At 41.2% G+C, this 20,916-nt stretch overlaps 1 protein-coding gene across 1 annotated transcript in view; it reads left to right on the top strand.

The window, feature by feature from the left end:
- Positions 1 to 3,860: 3,860 nt before the first annotated feature.
- Adgrl2 (adhesion G protein-coupled receptor L2) overlaps positions 3,861 to 20,916 on the top strand; it is a 636,717-nt gene continuing 619,661 nt past the window's right edge. The window contains exon 1 of the mRNA XM_031375796.1: positions 3,861 to 4,153. The gene's annotated coding sequence lies outside the window, so the exon portion shown is untranslated. The remainder of the gene's footprint in view (positions 4,154 to 20,916) is intronic.

Genomic DNA, 20,916 nt, shown 5'->3' with positions numbered 1-20,916 from the left:
CTCAAGGCGGTCCTATCTGCAGAACGCTTCTTACTCAGCCCAGCATACTTCTCTGCCCTTTCCCTTTGTGTGGGTTCCTAATGCTAGAACCAATTTCTTCATGAGATACATACATAGGAGTTTAAGACAAGACAACAAACACCATATATTTTCATATATATGCAGCCTACACTCGTCTAACTAAACACTCCTCATTTTTGTCGAAAGAATGAAGGAAGGAACAAATAAACAAGCAAATGAACAAATCAGTAAATCCTCGTTTTTCTTGTGTGGATCAGGGCCCAACATTTCTACATACTCATTGGCAGCAGGCTGAAGGTGCTCATACATCTTGGTAAGTAGCTTAGTAACGTGAACATGTAGTTGTACATGTGCAGAGAGGTGGCTGCGGCTCCGTCTGTTACCTAAGCCAAAGTGCTTGGTGGCCTGTTCATATACAAATGAAAATTAACTGTGATTAGAAGCTTTGGATGTATCAAGCTAGTGTGAGAAACAAGACTGGAGCCCTGGAACCCACTTGCCATTTGCAGACATCCCCAAGTTCCTGCCCTAGACGAAGAAACCATCTTTCTACATCCGATGGACACCTTCCTAACTGTTCACAGAGGCTGCCATTTCCACACAATGGAAACAGATTTCTCGTAATTATAACAACAGTCTACTGGTTAAACGTTTCCTGGGTAACTTCTTTTATTCTCTATACCAACCATACAGTAAAGAGAATTTTATAAACATTAAGTAAATGTAAATTGTCTTTCTCTTTCTCGTTTCTTCTCTCCCTCTCTTTCCCTGTCACTGCCTTCCTTTCTCTCTCTCTCTCCCTCTCTCTCTTTCTCTCTCTCTCTCTCACACACACATGCACACAAGCCAGCACTGAGGAAGCAGGTACAAGCAAATCCTAGAGACTTGTTATCCAGCTGATATAACCTATTTGGCAAGTTCAAGACCAATGGACTATCCAATCTCAAAGAACAAGGGGGATGTTGCCTGAGGTTGTCCTCCTCCAACTTCCGCTTCCACTCTCACACCTGTGCAAGTGCACCATCACACATATGTGTGCATCCACATATCCCTGTGTCCACACACATTTACACACTCACACTTGTGCACACATGCCATGCGTACACATACAAATATATACATCTATACATAAGAAATGTAGAACTGGCACCACGCACACACCAACGTCATTGTCCCACAGTACTGCACACACCAGACAAGTTCCCCTTCACCCGATGTGAAGTCTGGCTTCTTGGAATGCTGATCTTCACCTAGTTGCTAGAAAAACTATCTCCGATAGAATGAGCGAAACTACTGTGAACTCACGTATCACTCAAGTGTAAATGTGTTAATGGGCAAACTCTGCCAGTAGTGTGTGCAGTAGAAAAAAAGAAAAAGAAAAAAAAAAAAGAATGGGAAGCCAGTGAAGCACAGCAGCGAGCCCCTAATGGTGGCATTTCGGGGAATAGGAGGGGACAGATGGGGAGATATTTCTGGACCAGGGAGCTTCTGGGTGCCCTTCACGTTGTACCACACCAGCCATTTCCTATTCCCGTGCAGAAGGTTGGCTCTGCTGCCACAACGCACTCTCCAGCTCTCCTGAGAAGCGTGCTTCTATTTCTGTCTGTTATAAAAAGGTAGAGATGCCATTCCTTCTGGTTGTCAGGGACCAGGAATGAGCCTTCCTCATAGAACAGAAAAAAAGCCAAGGACAGACAAAGAAACACTCTGCTTTCTACATGCAATGGGCACCATACTAACACTTCACAGAGGCAGACAGGTTGACTCAATGGAAAGAGATTTCCAATGATTATAATGGTAGCTTCTGTTGGTTAAAGGTTTGCCAGGTACCTCATCTTTGTTACCTTTGCCAGTAACATATGAGGAGCATTTACAGAGGACACAGAGACCTCCCAGCATCTGCCCTGCTGCTGCTGCTGCTGCTCCGTCTCCTGTTCGGAAAGACACACTGCTGGGGTAACTGATATCGTAGAGGGCATTTTGTTACCCTCAAATATTAAGCAACATGCCCATGGTCACAATACTGGTAATTTTCCAAGTCAGTCGTGGTGACCAAAAAGTTACAACTCAAATCCTAAACACCTTCAGTAAGATGTTCCCAATACAAGGAGGAGCCATCTAACATCATGGGTTTGTGAAAATGCACACCCAGGCCCAACTACTACAGGCCTTTCTCTCCTGTGCATGACATGACACCTATGTTATCTTTACTTTATTTCATAAAAATGTTGAAGAATTAATTTCTGACTCCAGATATTACAGGAATAACTAGTGTAGATTGACCAGTAATTTCAATATATTTTCTAAAAAAAATTTTTTTTAAAATATTTAAACTAGATAAACAGAACTTTCAAACTACCTGGAGAAGTGTCTTAAAGGGCTTATGACTTACACAGTCCCTGACTCAAAGAGCTTGCAGCCTGAAGAAGGTATTAAGACCCCAGTAGTGTTAAATCAGACTTACATACAAGTTGTGGTCAAATTGATATTAGAGAGAAAGAAGAAAAAGGAACTGAGTGGAAGGAGACATTCCTTCTCATAACAACCAGACTACAGAATGTCGCCCAGGGAAAACACTGTTGTCCTCACCCAGTACTTCTGAGCAATTGCCTCATAAACAATGTTACCTCCACTATGTCTGCCCACTTCCAAAATCCCTGATCTCTTCTACAGTCTCATTTAGAGACTACCGCATTTCCTTTAAAGTATCAAGTGTGTCCACCTAGTCAGGTCCCCAGCAGTGTATCTTTCCGGACAGGAGACGGAGCAGCAGCAGCAGCAGCAGGGCAGAGGCTGAGAGATCTCTGTGCCCTCTGTAAATGCTTCTCATGTGTTTATGCTGAGAGACCAGCACTGAGACATACCTAACCTGTGTCACTTGGCTCACATCTAGTCGATGCCAGCTTCCTCATAGCTGTGGCCAGTTTGGTTCAGCAGCTGGACTGCCTGCCTAATTGTGTGACTGGCCGGGTGCTCTGCAGATGCTTCTCTCAGAAGACAAGGCAGGCTTCATGTTAACACACTCAAAGACGCCCCCCCCCTTCGCTCTGGATCTTCTGTGGAATTACCAAGTAGCTGTTGCTAGTAAAAGTTAAAATCATGCCCTCTCCTGCCTTTCTCAGCTTTCAAAGGAGAACATGAATCTATAGCCAACCAGACAATCTCTCTGAAGATGCTAAATGGGGAAATGAATAACACCTACATATTTAAAGATACATCTGTAGCATAGGAAAAAAATTAATACGAAAACAGTGATTTGAAGAGATTTAAAGAAACAACCTCTGCTCAGTAGCAGATTTGAGTTCTTTCAGACAATCAATTATTCATAAATATTAGAGTATCATTTTCTATTTGCATTGGAATACATGCAAGTAATGTTAAAAGTTGCCAGGGATCAGTTCCCATTCAAATCAATATTTCTTTCAGCAAATTATGTTCTTCCCTCGTCAGCTACTCCGTTCAAATCAAAGCACCAATCTTATTCAAAACTGATACGTTGTCTAAATTTGTTTACCTGGATACTAGTAAATATTTCTGTTATACTGTCTAAAATCCTACTGACAAAATAAGAAGATTCATAAAATGTCCACAGAAATCAGAGCAGGTGGCATTCGGACTAAGCTGGGTCTATTTCTCACTATGATTAACCAGCTCGTAATGACAACATTTCTTATCTTACAACTGTGGCATGAAGAGGGAGCTGTAGCTCTTCTGAGACACAATTCTGCACGCCCCAGCTTATCCACGCTCTGCGATCTCGTGTCTCTCTCTCTCTCTCTCTCTCTCTCTCTCTCTCTCTCTCTCTCTCTCTCTCTCTCTCTCTCTCTCATTCATTCTCTCTCCCGTCATTTTAACCATTGTACCAGCTCCATTTAAATGTATCTGCTGAGGATCTGGTCAAGTGGCGATAATCCATGCAAATCAGAAACTGGTTGTCAGTGTGTGGTTCCCGGAGAGGACTCAGCCTGAGGAGGTCACTCGTTCACAGCCGCTCCTCCCATTCTATCTCTCCCTTATTGCAGAACTGCTGTGTGTATACAGTAGCAGAAAGGACTCAATTGACTTCAACTGCGCCTGGTTTTGCTTACAACTTTTTCTTATAAAGGAACTTACCTCCATCTGTCTCTTGAAGGTAGGAAGCCTGATTCTTCTAAAGACGTGTGTCATGCCTCTTCTGTCTGCTCATTGTCAAATGTCACTGGAATGCTTTACATTGTTGCTGGCACAGGGCGCCAATGCTGTGATTGCAGGTGTCTCCCGCTTTTGTTACTTAAGCGTGTAGGTGCAATTGTTTAAGTGCAGGCTATTTGGATGTTTATTTTCAACGTAGCCAGTTTCAGTTTTACCACGCAAGGAAGATTAGAGTGTCTACTCTCTAACCTAGAAATACAATTCAGTATCAAGTTTTCCCTCTTAAAAAATAATAACCTCTTTGGATGGTTCAACTTCTGCCAGTGACAGCCAAGTGTAAGATTCAGCCGTGAGAAGGAGGCTGTGTATTGTTTGCTGAACCTGGAACCTTCTTGCAGCATTTTCCCTGGAAAAGAAAAAAAAAATGAACTGTTGAAATGTTTTTGACATCAGCGAGCAAACAGTAGATCTTACTTCATCCTGCGGCATGGTAGCATGCTGGAGGCTCTCTTGCTAACTGGCCTGTCAAATAGATTTATTCTGCACAATTCACAAATTACTAGGCTGTGCAGAAGTGTGGCAATTAGTTGGATTCCGTTACTGTTGTTAGACGTGGTGGTAGGTATTGTTTTGAAATTTAAATCGTGTTTTAGGAAACTTTATTACAAAGGGGCTCTTTAAACCCTGACATGCATTTAGTGCCAGTGGAGATCATTATTTAAGAATGATTTCAATAGTCAAATGGTTACATTTGGGTTAAAAATGTGTGGAAGTGGTTAATAGATTGTACAATATATGTGTTATTTCTGAAAGCAATCCCTTAGCTTGTAATACTTCAACTGTGTTTCTTTGAAATGACTTGGAATAATATTTTAATCATTCCTTAGTCATTTTAACTTTAAATCACATCAAAATGTCATGAAATTACAAATTCAAAAAAATCTTTTGAATTAGTACAAATATAATTAGAACATTCCAGTTGCAACTGAAATAAATGTCATCTATCTTTAAATATACTCTTTGTTAATATGATTTTGCATTTTGACATATGGCTCTGACAAGGATATTTAATTCCTTGTATGAGATAGAATTGAACATAAACAGTAAACAAAGTTGACAGTCCTGAAAAGAAGGGAGAAAGTGCTTTCTGGTCTACCCAGTCATTCTGATGCCATAAATCTCACATTCTATCTTCTAGGTAGATACTTGCAGTTAGTAGAGTGGGGGGGGGGGGGGGGGAATTTATTATCCACATAAAGTATCTCAGTGTCAGAACTGTGTTTCCTTTTCCTTTCGGTACTGAATGTGATGCTGAGAAAACTGCACTCTGATTTTTGAGTATAGTAGTGCAGGGCACGGAGCTCTGTCATTGCTAGCATAAAGAAGCCATCGGCACAAGTGCACCTACTGTACAGAGGGCGAGCTCTCTGTCTCCAGCATTTGTTAGGGTACTGTATGTAGAATTGAACAGATAAATAGCTTCTGCCTCTTAGCATTTCATTGGTCCTATCGGTCTGAAAGCTACTCTGCAAGGCTGGCGTTTACAGCAGTGGATAATAAAACCCTTTCACGAGGAGAAAAGGTGAATTTGACTTATTGCTTACCTAGCTAGCAATTAGAGTTTCTTTAAAAAACTCTTTGTAATGCTGAGTTGTACAGTAAACTGAGGCTCAACGAGAAAGGCTGATTGAACGTATCTGTGGGAGCCATGTGGCTGCTCATGAATATCTTCTGCGCAGTCATTGTCATTGGAGTTTTTTATTCGAGCCTCATTACTACAGGGGGAAAAGGATTCCGCACTCATGGTCAAGGGAGATTCTTCTACATCCAAAGGGATTTGGATAGGAGTCCCACTCACTGCCCCAAGCCCCACATGGAAACTCGAAACAGATAGAGTGTGTACGGGATAGTCTGGCTGGGCGAACTTGAGACTACTGTGAACTAAAGGGTGCTCTTTCAGAACAAAGGAATAGCACAGATCCTCTGTCAGCAGGCGAGCTAAGGAGAGACAGAGGAAGTACGCAAGGCACCCTTCTGGGGACCAGAGAAAATGCCGCCGCCAACTAGACATCCTCTTCGCGTTTGCGTTACCTGGATGTGATAGGTTTGTAGGCACTCCCCCTGGGATCCCCAGCCATCATTTCACGGGGCTATTTCAAAAGCAGGAATTTTTATAGATGCTTGCGCTTGTTTGCTAACCTCAAGAAAGTCTCCAAAGACCTACCTCCTATGCCTTTAGTCAGGCCTTACTGTGCATCCTAAATAAAATGGTCACAGCCTTCAACTCCCGCTGGGTTCCTCGGCCTCATCTGTACACTTGCCATTCCTCCACTAACTCATTCAAGCAACTGCTCAGGATCCATTTCCTTTACACCATTTCAGTGTGCCTTGCAGCAAAATGTAGAGCACCGAGAAACCTCATGGCTGTATTTAATAGTGGTTTGTTATTCCCACCTGAATCCCTTCTGCTGGTTTTACTGAATGCAGTTTAAAAGATAAATTTTCATCTTAAAAGGACACTATAGAGGGTGTTAATAAGTTGTCCAGAACTTTGGGAGTGTTCAGTGGGGCCATGGAAATGTGCAACCCTGCCTGAGGAGAAATGATCTACAATATCAATGAGCGTTCGATGCTGCTTCATCTGTACACATCCAGAGCTACTCCTGAAGCTTTTCTACCACACTGAACCGTTCCCAGACCCTGGAAGTTATTATAGTGTGGATTGGCTATGGTATCCAGGGGACACTTATCAGATCCTTATTGTTTTGTTTGCAATAATTTTAATATTCATAGTAATGCTTTGAGGTCAAGGGGACCATCATACACATGGTATAGATAAGAGCATGGAGGTTCAGAGAAGTTAATTGACTTTGTCAAGGCTATGGAGTTGTGCAGACATGGGATTTGAACCTGCTTATCCTTTGAAATCACATAGAATGACGACTTCCTGGCTTTTCTGTCACGGTACTTCTTTCCGTCTCCCTACAGCAAACATATCCCTTCTGACTTACCCATATGCTGTCTTGACATATCAGGATGAGGTATCTTGTTCTGGTTTCTCAATATCTTCATAGCTCTTCCTTTTGAATTGTATCAACATTATAGCAGACTTTAAGAGTTATTTCACTGAAGGCATGCCAGGAATGGTTACCCTAGTAGAGTAGAAAACTGAATCACATCTGGAATTGACTGGCATGTCTGCTCAGTCTTTGAAATGATCCCCCCTTCTTTCTTCTGTCTGAGAACAAGATTGACAGCTTTTTATACGTTTGGAATATCAGTGGTGTAAGGAGCTTGGTAATGATGGGAATTAACCCGGGGCTTTATCCAACTACCATTCCTACTAACGCCATAGAAGTTCTGATAGCAATTAACATATTGAGCCAAGCAGCTGTTCACAAAAGAAAAGTACATTCTACTGTCTTGTGGAACTATCCTTCAGATGTCGGCCGCAGTGGCCCTTTCTTTTGCGGTTCCATTTACTGGGAATATCTGTATGGAAATTTCCCCAGACAAAAGATCCCCAGCCCGTTTGCAAAGCAGAAGAAGACAACAGAAAACATGATAGTGAATATTTAAATATGCTGACTGTGTGCCACTCAGCACAGTTAACTGTTCTTGTGTCATACGTGTTATCTCCTTTGTGAGGGCAAAAAGAAGACTCCTCCTTACAGAGAAGTGAGAGCAGCCTTCCTTCTGCCTGTTTGTGGTAGCTTCCAGCATCCCCTATTGCCTTTCACCCCAGTGTTAGAAGATGAACTATTACACAGGTCACCCATGGGAATCTGATTCAAACACTGATCATTGACCTGTGGTTATCACCTATACAATATAAACAAGTGCTCACACAGGATCGACACAAAATCTAGGAGAAAAAAATGTAGGGACCATGGGTCAATAGTGATTGTATAAGATACACATTTATTGGGGAACAAAAGAAAAACTTTTGATACTATTGTGTGAAATTAGTATTTTTTAACACATACTTAAATTATCAGACAGATGGACTGCTCTTCTATGTCCAAATTCTCTACCTGCTGGCAGGCAGAAAGCCCAAGAATTTATCTTTACAGCTAGTTTAATAGACCAGTTTTGTATGGATTAGCCAAGTTAGATGTCAGCCATTGGAGTAGGGAAATCCAGGAATTAATTTAAATTTGAGCTTATCCTACCATCATCTCTGCTGAGTGAGTTCCGTAGCCTGTAAGGCATTCCACTCAGATTTGATTTCTCAAGTCAAATTACTCAAGTGGTATTTCCTCCATCAAAGGCAAAAAGGAAGAGGCTAGAGGAAGATACATGTAGTCAAAGGTGTCACAGCTGACCCCAAACCATTAAAGGAGGTATCCCTCACTTCTCAATTCATAAGCCCCGTCACTGAATTCTTTACCTAAGAATAATGTCAGCTCCTTGAAATTGAAAATAAAATGAAAAGACCTTCCTCTCCAGGGAAGTTTGAAAAAAAAATTCAGACAACTTAATTCTCAAATGTATTAGCAGTCAGTTCAGAGTGACAGTTGTCATTACATGGGAGCTCAAAAATAAAACTTCACTAACTCATAAGATCAACTGTTTTGGAAAGAAGAACCCAATATTTGCAATCACATTCAGCCAGCAGCACTTCTTTCTTGCTGTTGTGTAGTTGTTGGTGGTGTTATGATTGTGTGGCTCCTATCAATCTTCTTCCAGGAAAGTTAAAGAGCCTTCCACAGCTGCCTTCATGATGACTGAAGTTCCTCCCATACCTCAACCTTTGACTTTGCAAGGCTTGTAAAAGGTTAATAATGATAATAATAATTCCTCAATTGTTGTAGCTTAAATTAATTCAGGATGAAAATCAGATTGCATTTTTTATATATCTGGACCCTGCACTAAGCCTAGTGTCTGTGTTTAATTAATGTGTAGACAGTTCATGGGCTTACTTTTTCATGTGGTGAGACCAATTTATATAGTACAATTTTGTTTCAGGGGCAATAAGAGATCCAGTTGTCTTTACAAAATATTTCAATTTTGTAAATTATATTTGTCAAAAATTATGATCTACTGGAGCTATGCTCTCCTCAAAAATATAATAGTGTACATGTGCTCAACTTAAAAAAAAAAAAAAGCATGAGAAGAGACATGAGCCCACTGAATACAAAGGCTAGATATTACAGTTTCTCATTGTGATGTGAAACAGAGCCACACTGCTGAAAGAACTGAGTGGAAAGAATGAGAAAATGAAAAGACAGCAAAAATCACAGAAACATGGCAACTAGCACAAGGTTGTTCTCCTAACTGAGGAGAAGGTTAGCTGAGTTTAGAGGATCCGGACCTAGGTGTTTCTTATTAACCACCATTGGCAGCTTGTTAACTTGTACTATCAAATCCTCATAACTTTCAGTGACGTGCCAATAGTAATTAATCTAAAACACAACGACTCTTTGTCCCGAAGCTTTGGCCGTGGGAGGAGACAGACCAGGGAAGGCAGGAGGGCGGGAGGAGGCTCTGCTCTAGAAGGATGGGATTAGCAATCCTATAACAAAGTCCACAGAGAACATTTGTGACCGTGAGCCAAGTTCTAAAAGGGAATTACTGGACATCAGCAGGGCGGGTGGAGAGGAAGACACTGGAAGCCATGGGCTCCGGAGCAGAGTAACTACACAGTTTTTGCAGCCCGGGTGCTCCTGAGAAAATGCTGGATACCTGCAATAAGATAAGGCCTCCAGGTGACGCATAGAAGGGAACAAACCAGAAGAGAAAGTGGGGCAAACATCAGGGGTACCCAGGGAACAGAAAGGCTTCCTAACTCCTTCTGGGGACCCAGACCTAGAGAAAACAAAAGTCTCCCAGTGCTTCCCAAGATTCCAGGTAGATAAAGACCCTGAACGAAGAGGCCTCGGTACAGCTGCATAGTAAAACTCAGGCTATGGAGTTTGGCCTCAGCTCTGAACAGTTTCATTTTTCCTCCTTCAGTCACAGAGATGTAAAACCGTGTCGTGAAATCCTTTTGATTAGCTTGTGAAAAAGGCCGTTTGCAAACCGGCCACTGGGATTTTAGTGGATTCAGGTAGGGATGGAGCAAGGGCTGCAGGTGACTCTGCGCGCATCTTTCTAATTAACGAGAGGGGTGTGTGGCCATAGTTTAAAGTTTCACACCCTTGATTAAGAAGAAGGTGGGGAAAAATAGGCATTTTAAATCACAGGAACTAATTTTTCAAGGGAAGCACACAGCAGCTGGCTGGCTACAGACAGAGACCTGCTAGAATTCTGCCAGGGGTACCATCTCACCTCTCCAGACCTCAGCCGCCTCATCTTTACAACACATTTTCAAGATATCCACCTCTCTGCTTTATAGCGGGGAATGAAAGCAGCTGCTATCGGCTTAATCCCGTGCTGAGGTTATTCTCTGTGCAATTTTGTTTTCTGAACAAAAATTATATTCATGCTTTGCTCTATGCCACTCGTAGACATAACAGTTTCAATGTTTCCTAGTTTTGTTTCATTTTGTAGCTTAGAAAAATAGCTTTATGGGGCAAGAAAGGGTTGGTTCTGATCTGTCACTAATAAAGAATCTCAAGTCAGCTGAATTTAAAACTCTCTGGTCCTCAGCTCAGTGTAACAGACGGAAGCCAAGAACAAAAGGCACTTCCGGTGCTGGACATCATAGTTATAGTTTTGATTAAAATCAGCAGTTCCACTTAACTCGGCTTCTTGGGCCTAACGACTCTGGACCAATATGAGTTCTTGTCTATGGCTCTCTAGATTTAGTTATGTCTATTTTATGTAGATGAGTACATGTATGCATGTGCACCACACATGTACCTGGTGCCCTTAGAGGTCAGAAGAGAGCAGTGGATCTGGAGTTACAGAGGGCTGTGAGCTGCCACACAGGTACCAAGAATCATCCCTATGTCCTCTGGAAGAGCAGCCAACACTCCTGCCAGCTGAACCACATCTCTGGACCCTTTGTGGCTCTGAAATTAATGTGTACATCCCTGTTCCGAGTCAGGCCAGAGAAGAGTACTGGTTCCCTGTCTGCAGCCACGCCAAGGGAGAGCACTGGCCCTTGTTCCTGGCCATGCCAGGGGAGAGCACTGGTTGCAGAGTAGTATTTATTTTTAATAAACAGCACCGGTCCAGCTTACAGGGAGTCTGCAGAATCGAAGCTCAAAACGCAGACTGGCAACTTCTGAGAACTATGAGTTAGGCAGATATAGACTTGTTCCTAAGAGGACTCCTCTCTTGAGTTCTGTGTGTGAGGCACCGTGAAAGGAGAGAACTCCCTAGCTTTGTGGACTTTTGGTGATTTCTCTGAGTATATGCAAATGAGTTCCTTAAACACAGACTGCCATTGATTTCTTCCTGATGTTCATTGATTTCTCTCAACATTGCTTCATGTATGTATTCTTCCCAAACATCGAGTATTGATATTTCTCTCCCTGGAACTCTGTCCCCAATCCATTATAAGCATATCATTAAAATCTGTTTAATTTCCTAAGAAAGATTACATTAAGAGCACTGTCAGGGCCATTATGTCAATAGCAAAAGATAAACACGTATTTGGCAGTGCAAAATGCTATTATATGTTGGGGTCAATCTGTTTATTTTACATAGAGCAATCTGCCACCACCACCACCATCACCGCCACCCAATGTTAGTCACAAAAGTGATCCTTCTCTGCCAGCGACTGTTTGGAGGAATTCTGACAGTGAAATGCCCTCAATCACCTACTACAGTGACATAATCTGTGTGGGGGTGGGGGGAGAGAAAGAGAGAGGGAGAGAGCAAGGGTGAAATAAGATACAGAATAAGGATTGTGTGTTTCAAGCTTTATAGCATTTTTATGCTTTTGTGCATAAAGAAAAATAAGGATAATTTGAGGAACAGTTGTAACTCATTTGTAATACCTGTTTGGTTTAGAATGGAATGACCGGAGAAAGGGCAGGATGGATTATAGGATTCTGTTCTATGTTAGTGCGAGCTCAAAGCTGGGCTCCCCTTAAGTGGTGTCCACTCAAAATCATCTTTATTGATCTAAAGACAAAGGAAAGGCAAGGCAAGAAAAGACAATAAAGAGTTAGGGCTCATCTGGTTCAGGATGCAAACATGCATCTTGTCTTCTTTCAACTTTTTTCCTTGAGACAGTAGTTTCTAAATATATCTGAGAAACACTGCTGGCTGCCAGCTGCTATGGGCACGAAGTTCCTCTTTAATGAGATAAAACAGGAAGTGAACTCGCCCCACGTGCTATAGCTGACGTTCACCAGGTCTCTACGCAGCCTACGATGATCTGAAATGAAAATGAATTGAATATTCAAGCACAGTGCACCAACTCTCCTGAAAAATAATTTCATCTGACTTCATTACATGGTGATCATTTCCTGAATGCCATAAAATGCCGAGGAAAATAATCAAAATTGATGTGTGTATTGATTGACACGCCAGTTTTCTAAATAGAAGCTGGAAAAGCATAAAGAGCAGTAGGTCTCTGCAGCTCTCCACAGGCTGAGGAATTCCCTCCCTCACCCATCCCTCACTGGGCCTCAACAAGAACACTTCCGAAACCATTTCTCAGCGGTCCATTAGGCTCATCTTTAGTGTGATTCAGAATTTACATGTGTCGTTTGCATAATTTTGCATGAGAGTATCTGCTTTAAATTAGGTAAAGGTCAACGTCATTCATAATCAAGAGGAAGGTGGATTAAAGGTCATAATTCAATTAGAAAAAAATTCCTGATTAGCTGTAGAGGTATGTTCACATGATTCGATATCGTTGGATAAGTGCGAGGCACAAGTCCAAACTGGCCTCAGAGTGAGAGCTTCCGGAGAGATTTCAGTGAAAAAAAAAAATCAGAGTCTGGCCTTTTTAAAACCTAGTATATATAGATATACTTCAGTTGATACTCTTAGCACTGGGTGTCTGTTATAATGTCCTTTGGTGTTAGGAATGACATAAATGACAATTTTATCTGCAAAATAAAGTAGTAAGTTATAATGAATTAATAATAGGTGGCAGCTGATCGGCAGGCCACACAGGGCCTGAGGTTACTTCTCCCTGAGGTGGTTCCCAGCTCATCCACACTGTTTTAAAGCCCAGAGTTGTCACAGATAATCTCTGCTCTTTTATAACCATTTCATAGCTCTCAGGGACACTTACAATGCCCATAAACCCTTTGGAATTTTGACATCTCCGTAGTGTTTCTGTGACTAGAACACATAGGTTGAAAATAAATGTAGCTAGCGGCAGGCAATTAGCTCTTTTGATTTGCTGAACTTTTAAAAGTATGTTTGATGCTAACTTGAATAAGTGCAAATTGGTTGAACACAAACAAACACCGAGTTGTCCACCATCAGTCTGAACACTGAAAGGCGGGTGCACCTTCTGCTCAAGTCGGGGCATTTGCAATGGGCCCCTATGTGCCCATATCAGTGTTCCCAGAGCACTCACTGAGCTGAGGCTTCCAGACCCAGTTTCCTCACCTCTACACACAGCTTTTCCTTGCGGTGGGTGCTTTTTGCTTCAGGGACAATCTCAGTGTCTCCTCTTGTTTGTCTGTCTGTTCTGTTTGGGGACAACACATCTCAGGACCAACAAAAAACAAAGAGGCATTTCCTTTGTAAGAATAGATTGTTTATTTTTTCAAAGTCAAAGATTTTTAATGAAGCTATATAGGTTAAATGGTTTAAGTAGATTATAATTAGTTAATTTTGTTAAACATAGACTGGATCAATTTTACATTATTTTAATTACCTTTTGGAATAAATGGTTTGGTGAACAAATTCACTTGATGTTCAGGATCAAACAAAATTACCTTTCCTCTGGGTAGGCTTAAGTTTCACAAAATGATGTGGAAATGACCGCCTTTGCTTTCATCTAAAAATATCTTTGGATTTAGAAAATGATTCAAGTCAGATATATTGTATTGTGAGTCAGTCATATGTTATCATTTTCATTGCTGGGCCTCCTTTTTAAAGTAGAAAATAATAAAATTCACTAAGCAGACATCCTTATAAGGAAACTCTGGGATCAGTACCATCTCTCCATTGAGGCTGACCTAGCTTCATCTCCGCGAAAAGCTATGGATTGTTTTCTGGTAAGTTTATGATTTAGATTTTTCTTCTGAAGATATAGAAGTGAGAGCATGATGATTATTCAACATAATGAACAAATCAAAGAAGTTCACATCTGGATTTATATCTCTACAGAGAGAGAGAGAGAGAGAGAGATAGAGAGAGAGAGAGAGACCGCCTACCTACAATTAAGCAGCCCTTGAATTGCAAACAGTAGCTCCGAGGCAGTTAGAAGGAAGGCAAACAAACAAGAAGGAAGGACATAGCTTTTGCCCACATCCCCATTTAGGGAATATAAGGAGTAAATGCTGAGGAAATAATTTGCCCTTTTAAAATATGTTTTGTTTATCTTATGTGTGCGCATCTGAGTGTGGGTATGTGTACTGTGTGAATCTTTGGAGGTCAGAGGAGTGGTTGGATCTGCTGAAAGTGGACCTGGCATTGGAATTGTAAGCTGCTGTGAGGGTGTGGGTGTTAGGTGCCACAGCTGGGTCTTCTGCAAGACCGAGCACTCTGCACCCTTAACCACTGAGCTGTCTCTCTGGCTCAATTTATCCTTCTGAAATTCTTCATAGCACTGATGCCCAGAAAGGTCCATGATGGGTTTTTTTTCTACAGTCCTGGTTCTCAAATCAGAGTGATTTCACTTCTTAATAGACATTAGTTTAGGACACATTGTAAAGCGGCCTGCTCTCCACAAAGCCTTATCCTTCCCAGTATTTTAGTAGAGCTAAGGGGAAAAGCTGCACCATCCAAGCAGGACTTCCTCACTCTCTGTTTCATGTCTACATCATTCCTCTCACCGTGTCTAACAAACATCTCCCATATTGGGTGGAGTCAGTTCCTCTTCCTCCCTGGTTCAGGAAATCTGTTGCTGACATCATACCAGTGCAAGAAAGCTCCTTTGTGTCACCACACTGCTGTGCCACCACACCATTGTGTCACCACACTGCTGTGCCACCACACCATTGTGTCACCACACTGCTGTGCCACCACACCATTGTGTCACCACACTGCTGTGCCACCACACCATTGTGTCACACAGCTCTAAGACTTGATCTTCTATATCCCATAAGGCACCATGAATCTCCTGGGACCTACACTTCAAATTGCTAATACCTATCATTGTTCTATAGATATAGCTGTCCAGTAACATCTGTTTTTCAATGAAGCCTGGCTGACCTCTAGAAACACTACAATACAGGATGCTTGAAGTTAGCTTAAGTAGAGGTTAAGATGGGATTTCAGCATTGCAAATTAGGAGTGTAAATTATAGATGCTGTTCTAAAAATAGCATAACTATATTTAAAATTTTTGAAACATTACCACTCATAAGTAAGAAGTTCTACCTAGATAATTAAGGGTCTCCCTACATATTCAGCTACATGCATTTAATTGAAAGTGTATTAAAACATTATGTGTTAATTAAACAGCATGATTGTGTATGTATATAAGTAAAAAATTATCATGAGGTATACATTTTAATGTAGAAGTTCAATGGTAGCCTCATAAATACATACATATATCCAATTGAAACATATTTTGACATTTATACCATGAAGTTTTCCAATCTCTAATGATTGCATTTATTGAATAAATGAAATATTATATTTGCAATAAAATAAAAAACTCATTTTCTGCCTTTAAAGAACCTGGAAACATTTAATGAAGTTCCTGTCTTCTATGTTTTGTTTTTCAATTTCCATGTTTTTAGCTGTGAATATATTCAATAATGTAACAGATTAAGAAAATGTGTCTTACAGTGAGTAAGAGGAGGGTAGGTTAGTTTGCTGACTGTTAATCAGTATGGATCCATGTATCCCATTCACAGCAACTGTTGTACTTTCAACAGCAACATTGACAAGTAGCATTCCACAGCATCATTCCCCTTTGTCTTTCTATAAACAGAGTAAACCCTACATCTGGCATACCTGTAATTAATTCTTTTGAAGCCAAGGTAAACATTTGGGTAAACACCGGAAATGTATTTCAGCACTCCTTAGGGACTTAAAGCTCAGCTCCAGCACCCATAGACATAGGCTTCTTTTCAGACTCTGTCTGCAAATCTCAAACAGCTTACTTAGTAGTCTAACCTTCAAGCTCATCTGTAAAGTGGGGACAGTATGTAGGACGGAGTTAACTAATGCAGTGCATGACAGCTGCCACTGATAAGCCTGAGATGCAGAAATAACTGTGACAGAGACACCACAGTGGCAGAGCAAGGCAACCCAGCCCCACCTTGCAGTTTTGGAGGGAGATACAGTAATATTCCTGTGACAAAATTCTATTTTTACAGGAATTTTTTACAAAAGAAATCTGGGACCAGTAGAATGGCACATTGAGTAAAGACGATTGTTGTTCAATCCGGTGACCTGAGTCTGATCCCGGCAACTCCCAACATGGCAGGAGAGATCGAGCTTCTACAAGACGTCTGTTGGGTCATCTTCACACATATAAAAGAATAAATACTCTAAGGTTTTTTTTTTCTGAATGATGTAGATCCTTTATTTTTTTTACTTTTTTATTAGATATGTTCTTTATTTACATTTCAAATGATACCAACTTTCTCAGTTACCCCTCCAGGAAAAAAAAAAAAAAAAACCCTCTGTTCCCTCCCCACTCCTCCTGCTTGCCAACCCACCCTCTCCTGCTTACTGGCCCTGGCATTCCCCTACACTGGGGCATAGAGCCTTCCCAGGACCAAGGGCCTCTCCTCCCATTGATGAACAACTAGGCCATCCTCTGCTATACATATGCAGCTGGAGCCACGAGTCCCACCATGTGTACTCTTTGGTTGGTAGTTTAGTCCCTGGGAGCTCTGAGGGTACTAGTTAGTTCATAGTGTTGTTCATCCTAAGGGCATGCAAACCCTTCAGCTCCAAGATTTTTTTAATAAGATCAAAAACCCTTTTACTGTGGCCATAGTATCCATAGCTTTTTTCATGGTTTATTAATAACTCAAAACACCTCTCTGCAGTGGGTAATATCTTCAGTTGCTTTCTTCCTCTATACCATCTTTTCCTTCTACCCTTCTATTGCTGATAACATTTGTTTTATTCAAATCAACGTTGTGCTGTTGCATAACACTTTGAAAGAATTTAAGACTGGGTTATGGGGATATACTTCTTCAGTAAATTCAGCACTTCCCCTATTTCACCGATGTCATCACTGTCCTAAACTATCATGCCATACTTTTAATAGACATTTATACATTTTTTGCAACTGGCTGTAAAACATGCAAATTTCTCATAGACAATCCCCATCTTCTTGTCTTCTCCCTGTTGATTCTAGTAGGAGAACATAGTCAAAGTATCTTTCAGGGTCCTGTGTCTGCCATGCCGCTCTTAGAAGCAGAGCTCAATAAATGTCTTCTGAGTGGAACTACAACTGTGAACGTTTGTAATGAATGGTTATATATTGGTTAAAACAACCATAAGTCAGATTATAGTGAACTTTTATGGCATCCATTCATTTTATTCCTTAGATTGAGAATTGTAGAGCAGTGTATTACTCATGTACTATTTTGTCTTCAATGCCTCCTGGGCCAATTTCCTAAAATGGTTCCTTTCATCTTTATATGAACATAAAGAGCAAAAATTTATAACATACAACTAATACAAGACATCGGACATTTTTAACTTTTTAATTAATTTTAATATGGTTCAGGAATCATTGACATGTAGCTATAATTTTAAAATGTAAGATAACAAAATCCAGTGGCCATATCCTTTCATGAGCTATCCTCCTCTACAAGAGAGGTAAATGCTGAACAATGTACTGTGTTAAGCTTATTTATAAGCCCATAGTTTAAGTCTTTATCTTGAGGACATCCATAGTATGAATAAAGTGACTGTGTTTTCCAGCTCTACCTTGAAGTATAATGTAATTTTGATCCCTTACTTACCTTTTTTGCAAGGAACTTGAATCTAGTAAATAATATATATGTGCACCAAGCACAAAAGGACACAAAACAGGCAATGAGTAGTACTTATAGCCAAGGGCCACATGCACAGCCTGGAACATATAAGGGAATGAGTTATTTCGCAGAGCCACCAAAGATGCTAAGCACAACTTCAAACACCACTTTTTCTAGCATGGAACTTTCATAGTAGAAAAAAAAAGATTTATGACTTCTTACATAATCCCGGTTAAGGAATATACATAAGTGAGCCACAGATACTAAGAAAAAGAGTGCTTCCACCTTAGGTTAAACTGGTGGGCAGAAGAACGCATGGTTCCATTGCTTCCCCCAATGACTGATGACACCATGCACATTATAATCTGTTCTCCATGTTTGCAAAGAACACCAAGGAAGATGTGTGACAATGGAGGGCCAAGTCGGAGAATTACAAAACTGTCTCCTATGAGAAACAGAAATGGAGCAAAAGTGTTAGTCCTAGAAACAAAAGGGTGAACAGAGAGCTGGTAAATAACTGGAGTGGGTCAGTCTGGTCATCATTCAACAAACATTCTGTAGCAAATACTACTCATGTAAGGAAGACAGAGAACATGAAAATATTGATCCTCCCCCATTTTGTTAATGGTCTTTATACTCAAAATGAGAAGATGGACTTTAAATAAATAATAACCCAAGTAAACACACATTAGGAAATAATCACAAAGCAAGAAAAACTAAACAGAAGGCTTCTTTGAAAAAGTGATATTTGCATCAAGTAGATGATGTAGCTGAGAGGAGGGTACCATCTCATGCAAGGACACACTACATACACAGGTCATACATTCAAAGAATACACCACATAAATGAGTCACACAATCAAAACAAAAGTGGGCAGAACTTTTCAAATGAGGAATAGAAAAGGGAGATTATCAAAGTGTGATGAAGAAGAAGGTAGGGGAAGAAATTAAGAGTCATATGGGGGCTTTGGTGCATCTGAAGACTTCTAAGGCTCTAAGTGTCAGGAGAAGCTATGGAGAGTGCAAGGGATGAGAAAGGTAGACCAGTTCACTTCTACAAAACTGTGCAGCTACTAGACTGGAGAAAGGCAGACAGTGTGGCCTCTCTCCTTCAGAGGCTCCTGAAACAGAAGAGACAAAGGATAAAGGTATTTGACTTCAGGTGGAGCAGTAGATGAAGACTGAAAATGATCCCAAAGGTATGTTAGAGGTGAGTAGAAAGAGACCATGGTGATAGAGTGGATGTGGCTGGGGAAAAGGAGACGTGATGCCAAGTAAGATTTCTATGTCCTGATAACATTAACTCAAAAATCTGCTTCAGAGAGGAACATGGTGAACAGCTTTAAAGCATGAAGTAAAACACACACCCAAAAGAAAAAAACAAACAAGTGAAACAAACAAAACAAAAAACTTGTTTTGGCTTCAGTAAGCATGAGAATTTGGATCAATTATTTTTTAAAAGAAGGGGAAGAGAGGCATAGGAGAAAGTACAGGAGGAAAGGAAGATGGAGGAAAGAAGGTGAGAAGGAGGAGGGGGAGGTGAAAGTCGGAAAAGGAGGTGAAAAAAGAGTAGGGAGAGAAGGAGGAGGAGGAGGAGGAGCAGGAAGAGCAGGAGGAGGAGGAGGAGGACGAGCAGCTTCAGGAGAGAGCAGAATGCTGCACTGCCGTAAGACATTACCATATCGTTGGGGTAACTATTTGGTGAACTTGCTGGCAAAAGAGAGCAGAGTGATCCTGTGTTCAAGAAAATCAGTCCATACCACAAAAGTTAGTTTTCCAAGGAGGAGTACTGCCGGGCGGTGGTGGTGCACGCCTTTAATCCCAGCACTTGGAAGGCAAAGGCAGACGGATTTCTGAGTTCGAGGCCAGCCTGGTCTACAGAGTGAGTTCCAGGACCCAGGACAGCCAGGGCTACACAGAGAAACCCTGTCTCAAAAAAAAAAAAAAAAAAGCTACCAAGGAGGAGTACTTCAGCTCAGTTAGTGAATGAGCTAACTTTTAAAAGTTCACTCCGGAAAACACGCTAGAAGGAGCTGTCTCACCCATAACAACTCTGACGGCAGACAAGTCTACCTGAAATGTTCGCAGCTTTGCAGCTGAAGCAGGGTTTCATCATCGCCTCAGGCTGGCCAAGACGCACAAGCCTTCTGCTTCCACGTCCTCATGCCGGGATTACAAGTGCAGGCCACCACAGCTGGTGAGATGCTTTAAAGCAGTGGTTCTCAACCTTCCTAAAGCTGCAACCCCTTGAAAACATGTTGTGGTGACCCCTGACCAGAAAATTATTTCACTGCGACTTCACAACTGTGATTTTGCTAGTTATGAATCCTGTTGTAAATATCTGATGTGCAGGACGTCTGAAATGGGAGTCGAGACCCACAGGTTGAGGACCACTGCACTATAGTGATGGCTATGTTCTGGAAGACTGAGCTCTCTTCACCACTACTATTCTTTGATATGGGTTCTTTAAAACTGCACTGAGAGAAAGAGAGTGGTACAGGGAGATCAAAGATCAACTTTTTGAAATTGGTTCTCTTTTTCTACTGTGGGGGTCCAGGGAATTGAACTCCAGTTGTTGTTTGCAACCACTTTTACAGGCTGAGTCACCTCAGGTACCCAACTCTATTTTGTTTAATTAATTATGAATGGCGAGTCTTAAAATTGTAGGAGGAAAACAAATCATTTTGACCCAGGCCATTGCAAATCTTTCATAAGCCATTTAATTGACTATTGAAACTGAAACGGACCAACTGTTGGCTATTTCTTTCTTGTTGTAGTAGTGGCGGCGGTGGCGGT

The sequence above is a fragment of the Mastomys coucha genome, unplaced genomic scaffold (genome assembly GCF_008632895.1).
Source record: "Mastomys coucha isolate ucsf_1 unplaced genomic scaffold, UCSF_Mcou_1 pScaffold16, whole genome shotgun sequence".
Taxonomy (NCBI): Eukaryota; Metazoa; Chordata; class Mammalia; order Rodentia; family Muridae; genus Mastomys; species Mastomys coucha.
This window is presented reverse-complemented; position numbering and strand designations above follow the sequence as displayed.